The sequence below is a fragment of the Thamnophis elegans genome, chromosome 17 (assembly GCF_009769535.1).
Source record: "Thamnophis elegans isolate rThaEle1 chromosome 17, rThaEle1.pri, whole genome shotgun sequence".
NCBI lineage: Eukaryota > Metazoa > Chordata > Lepidosauria > Squamata > Colubridae > Thamnophis > Thamnophis elegans.
The window spans coordinates 767,988-773,987 of record NC_045557.1 but is presented as its reverse complement, the minus strand read 5'-3'; the positions used below and the strand labels follow the sequence as shown (position 1 = coordinate 773,987).

General features: G+C 52.6%; 1 pseudogene; it reads left to right on the top strand.

Annotated features, from left to right (window-relative positions):
• The first annotated feature begins 1,575 nt into the window (after positions 1 to 1,575).
• The window catches only part of LOC116520273, a 52,688-nt pseudogene continuing 48,263 nt past the window's right edge, over positions 1,576 to 6,000 (top strand).

The window sequence follows — 6,000 nt, the reverse complement described above, 5'->3', positions numbered from 1 at the left end:
CCAGCTGGCAGCTGCCACTCACGGGACACGCTTGACGTGGGATGACCTTTCCCAGGATCCCCAACAGTCCTTTCTGGGAAACAGGCCACTGCAGCCGCTGAGCATGTACAGAGTTTATTTGCGCCCCCTGTTCCCACCCCGCCTTCTCCGGCCCCTGTTTGGTCGTAGCCAGACTTTGTCGGGAGCTGGGGGCCCTTTTTGGTCTCCTCGGCTGGGACGTCCAGCGGCTCTTGTGCCATGGGGGGCCTTGGGGTCTCCTCCGCGGCAGGGTTGGTGGTCCCTGTGGCCAGAGGGCCTCCTCAACCGCAGGGGATCCGGTCTAGGGGATCCAGTCCAGAGGAGCCACCGAAGCAGAGCAACTGCAGGAGCCTCTCCAGCTCCTTCTCCAGGGGGCCCAGAGCTCCCCCCGCGGCTGGTCTCCCCCCTGCTCAGCCCCAAAGGGAGGAGGAGGAGGAGTCCTTTCCCCCCCTGCAGGAAAGGGTGGGGGATCCCCTCCTGGGATCCGCTTATTCCCTCCCCCCTTGGGATCCCTGGCTTTCCAGTGGATCCCCCCGTCCCTCCTGGGCTCCCTCGTCTCCCAATGGCCTCCCGGGATCCCCTCGGGCTGAGCTCCGTCCCTTCCCGGGATCCCTTCGGCTGCTCGGCTCCTGGCCCGGCGGTTCTCCTCCTGGGGGTGGAAGGGCCTTTTCCCAGGGGTCGCCCGAGACCCCCGGGGGGAGCCTGGCAGGAGAAGCCGGGGAAGGGAGGACGCGGGCCTTCCCTTCGGAGCCTCCCCTTCGGCTCCCCGGGCGAAGCTCCGCCGCCCCCGCCAGGAACCTCCCGCGCCCAAAGGAGCCGCTCGAAGGGGAGGGGCGGCGGGAGGGGCAGGGCCACCACGGCTCCTCCCACCGAAGCTCCGCCCTCCCTCCGCCTCTCCGTGTGGCTGGCTGTGGGCGGGGCGGAAGGAGGGGCCGGAGTGGGGACAGACGCGCAAGCGCAGAGGACGCTGGGATAGTAGCTCCCTCCCAGCGACGACGCTCGGTGGGCGGAGCTACGGAGGCCGACAGGGACCGTTGCTGAGGCGGAGAACCAGGCGCGGAGAATGAAATAAAAGAAAGGAACGTGGCGGCGAAGGGAAGGCTGGAGCCCAATTGGGCGCTTGGGGGTCACCGCCGCAGGAGGAACCGTGTCGAACGGCATCAGGAAGGCTGAGAACCGAACTGTTCTAGCGGGTCCCTTTCTCTCCTTCGAGGGAACGACAAGGAATCGGTGCCTGGAGAGGAGGAGGCGGGGCTTCGCAGGAAGGAGGGGCTGGGAAACGGAGCGCCTTCGCTTTCGGAACCAGAGAGCTGACGGAAGGAGCGGTTCCCTTCGGAGGCGGAGAAACCGGAAGTAAGTAGAGGCTGCTGGGACGGAGGGGCAGCCTGCGAGGGTCTCCTTCGGGTCCTCGGGACGGGAGGCCTCGGCCTGGGCCTCTCCTGCGGTGAGGGGGACGCCGCCGTGACCCGCCTCTCTTTCTCCCCTGCAGGAGGACGGAGGAGCCCGGCGGGGGAGGGAAGGAAGGAAGCGCCGCCCGAGAGGAGGAGGAGGAGGAGAGCGGGCCCCGCGGAGCAGCCCCGGGAGACGGCGGGGAAAGGCCGGGGGGCTCCGGAGCTGCAGGAGGGATGAGCCCAGCGGGAGCCCGGGAAAGGCGGCTGCCTGGAGGACGATGCGGGGAGGAGGAAACGGGGGGTGACGCCGAGAGGGACCTGGAGGGCGGAGGGTCCTTCGGAAGACCCCGGAATCCCCTAAGGATCCAGGAGGAAGAAGAGAAATATCAGTGCCCGGAATGTGAAAAATTCTTCAAGGGAAATAAGTATCTTCGAAAGCACCTAAAGGTCCATTCAGGAGAAAAACCTCATAAATGTTTGGAGTGTGGAAAGAGCTTCAGTCAGAGGAGCAACCTTTATAAACATGAAATGATCCACACAGGAGAAAAACCTCATAAATGTCTGGAGTGTGGAAAGAGCTTCAGTCAGAGGAGCAACCTTTATGCACATCAAAGGATCCACACAGGAGAAAAACCTCATAAATGTCTGGAGTGTGGAAAGAGCTTCAGTGAGAGGGGCAACCTTTATAAACATCAAAGGATCCACACAGGAGAAAAACCTCATAAATGTTTGGAGTGTGGAAAGAGCTTCAGTCAGAGGAGCGACCTTTATACACATGAAATGATCCACACAGGAGAAAAACCTCATAAATGTCTGGAGTGTGGAAAGAGCTTCAGTGAGAGGAGCAACCTTTATAGACATCAAAGGATCCACACAGGAGAAAAACCTCATAAATGTCTGGAGTGTGGAAAGAGCTTCACTGAGAGGAGCAACCTTTATGCACATCAAAGGATCCACACAGGAGAAAAACCTCATAAATGTCTGGAGTGTGGAAAGAGCTTCAGTCAGAGTAGCAGCCTTTATGCACATCAAAGGATCCACACAGGAGAAAAACCTCATAAATGTCTGGAGTGTGGAAAGAGCTTCAGTCAGAGGAGCCACCTTTATGCACATCAAAGGATCCACACAGGAGAAAAACCTCATAAATGTCTGGAGTGTGGAAAGAGCTTCAGTGAGAGGAGCAGCCTTTATGCACATCAAAGGATCCACACAGGAAAAAAACCTCATAAATGTCTGGAGTGTGGAAAGAGCTTCAGTGAGAGGAACAGCCTTTATAGACATCAAAGGATCCACACAGGAGAAAAACCTCATAAATGTCTGGAGTGTGGAAAGAGCTTCATTCAGAGGAGCAGCCTTTATGCACATCAAAGGATCCACACAGGAGAAAAACCTCATAAATGTCTGGAGTGTGGAAAGAGCTTCAGTCGGAGGAGCAGCCTTTATGCACATCAAAGGATCCACACAGGAGAAGAACCTCATAAATGTCTGGAGTGTGGAAAGAGCTTCACTGAGAGGAGCAGCCTTTATAGACATCAAAAGATCCACACAGGAGAAAAACCTCATAAATGTCTGGAGTGTGGAAAGAGCTTCAGTCGGAGGGGCAACCTTTATGCACATCAAAGGATCCACACAGGAGAAAAACCTCATAAATGTCTGGAGTGTGGAAAGAGCTTCAGTCAGAGTAGCAGCCTTTATGCACATCAAAGGATCCACACAGGAGAAAAACCTCATAAATGTCTGGAGTGTGGAAAGAGCTTCAGTCAGAGGAGCCACCTTTATGCACATCAAAGGATCCACACAGGAGAAAAACCTCATAAATGTCTGGAGTGTGGAAAGAGCTTCATTCAGAGGAGCAGCCTTTATGCACATCAAAGGATCCACACAGGAGAAAAACCTCATAAATGTCTGGAGTGTGGAAAGAGCTTCAGTCGGAGGAGCAGCCTTTATGCACATCAAAGGATCCACACAGGAGAAGAACCTCATAAATGTCTGGAGTGTGGAAACAGCTTCACTGAGAGGAGCAGCCTTTATAGACATCAAAAGATCCACACAGGAGAAAAACCTCATAAATGTCTGGAGTGTGGAAAGAGCTTCAGTCGGAGGGGCAACCTTTATAAACATCAAAGGATCCATTCAGGAGAAAATCCTCCGCCCCGTCCCAGCATTCGGGCAGGGGGAGGCCGAGGGTCCCTCCTGGGACTGCAGCCGTTCCCTCCCTCTGGGGTCCTCCCCTAGGCAAGGTGGATTGGGAAGTCTGGGGGTGCAGCCAGGCGAGCGAAAGCTGAAGGGGCCACGGAGTTTTCCACTCTTTTAATGTTCTCCTCGTTTTGTACTGAAGACCTGAGCTAATCTGATGCTGGAGCCCAGTGAGGCTTAGAGCGGTGGAGGAAGTTCCCTTCTGAGCTGACACAATAAGAACAAGCCAGCTGCAAGGGACCTTAGAGGTCTTCTAGCCCAACCCTCTGCTCAAGCAGCAGATCTCATCCCGAAGGTGCTTTTTCAGGAGGCAACTGGATTTTCTTTGCTTTCACTTCTCACACAAGAAATGTCCTCCGTTAATAGGACAGAGCAGAAGGGAATTCTTTATTGGCCAAGTGTGATTGGAAACGCAAGGAATTTGTCTTTGGTGCATCACCTCTCACAGTGTACCTGAAGTAAAATAAAATGCATCCATCAACATACAACACTTGGTGATAGTCGTAAGTTACTAATTAGCAATCAAATCATACTAAGAAACAAACAGAACCATCTAAATTGTAAAGATAAAAGCAACATAGTCATAAGTGGGGAGAGACAGTTACCGAGAAGAGTAAGAAGAAGATAGTAATGCAGTCTTAGGAGGAGGTGTGGGAATTCGTTGTTGAGCAGAGTGATGGCAGGTGGGGGAAAGCTGTTCTTGTGTCTAGTTGTCTTGGTGTGCAGTGCAGTACCCCAGAGACATTAAGCATGGTAGTCAGCCAGCCCCTCCCCACTTTAGCTGCCTTACCAGCCCCTCCCTCCCCACATCCACCTGCTCCTCCTTTCCAAAAACTGCAGCAGTGGGGGGAAATCCCCTCCAATACTGCCCCCTTCCTGGTTGCAGTTTTCAACCTTTTTGAGCCCTTGGAAACCGTGTGTGTTTGTGTGTGTGTGTGTTTTTCCTCCTACACCCTCTCCCTCTTTGGAAGGGACTCCTGTTGCGGCTGCTGCCTGTGCCACTGTGCCCTGCGACATAGCCCTCCACCCCTGGGTTGGCTCTTCCTTGAGCCATTGGGAGCTTTGGATTTTCATACAGTGTTTTGCCCATCTTCTTCCCCGTTTTATTGTCCTCTCTTGTAAGCCACCCAGAGTCATTGGCAGTTGGGCTCCCCTTTGCTTCTCTCAAAATCTCCCCAATTCAGGCAATCAAGTTCTTTTCGGCTCCACACCAAACTTAGTGCCTGAGTTTGGAGAGTAAGATATGAAAATCCTGCGTGGCTTCATGATGCTGAATCCCCAAGGACATGACCCTCTTTTGCTCATCTTCCAAATGTTGAAGGCTCCAGCAGCTGAAGACCCAGAAAGAATCCAACTTGGAGAATATCAGCGCTGAATGATTTCCTGTTTCTTTTTTTCCCCAACAATGAGACATTGATTTCTATTTGGAAATTCACCAGCAGGAGATTCTCCTCCTTAGCTCCTCTTTAACTGCAGACGGTCTCCTTTTGGGCATGAATTCCAAATTCAGATATCCAGGAAGAAAATGTATCCACGCAGTTGCTATTTAAAGACACACTTGTGTTGTCCCCAATTCGGGTCTGAGCCTGGTGTGGAAGCCAATGATGGACCCAGACAGGAGGGGCAGGTTTTCTGATTGCTTTTTATTGGAGGACTCCAAGGAAAAAGGTTCCTGGTCAAAAGGCCAAGAACAAACGATTAAGAAAGCTTTATACATTTTCACTAAAGGAGAAGGCGGGACAAGGTGAAATAATAAGAAATATCCTCTAAAAAACACTTTAGCAATAATTCTACCATTTGTTCTGTTGGTCTCTAGCTGTGCCATTCCTAAGCCTTGGCTAACGAAGGCCCCAGGAGTTCTCTAACAGGCCTTTCATTGGCTGCCATAGGCCATCTCTATTCCTAACTTTTAGCTGAGCTCTGCAAGTTGTCTAATTCTCCTTACTTTTATCAACTTTCTAGCTACCCATAATTGCTGCAAGCTTTACACATGCATATTTCCTGTTGATAAGCATTCTTTGTTCTTGTGAGACAGACAGAGCCCCACACCCCAATTCCAGTCTTCCTGCTTTACTTTCAAGTGTGTGCTATGACCTTGCTTTAGCCCCCAGCCCATCATCCCCCCCCCTTTGAATCTGAAAATGATCTCATTTTCCAAGGTTCACCCAACAGCAATATCCCTGTACTGGGAGACCTGGTAGTTTATTTACAGGTGGGGAGGCAAAGCAGAAGGCATTGTAATGCACAACAGGTGATTAAGAGAACAATTACTTTGCCTCCCAGGGTCATTATTAGGTACTTAACCAGTGAAATCAGGCAACCCTCCTGTCAGTCAATGCCACTTCTCTTTCCATTCCTCCATGGGGGAGGGGGGGTTGCAGCTCTCTTTGTGATG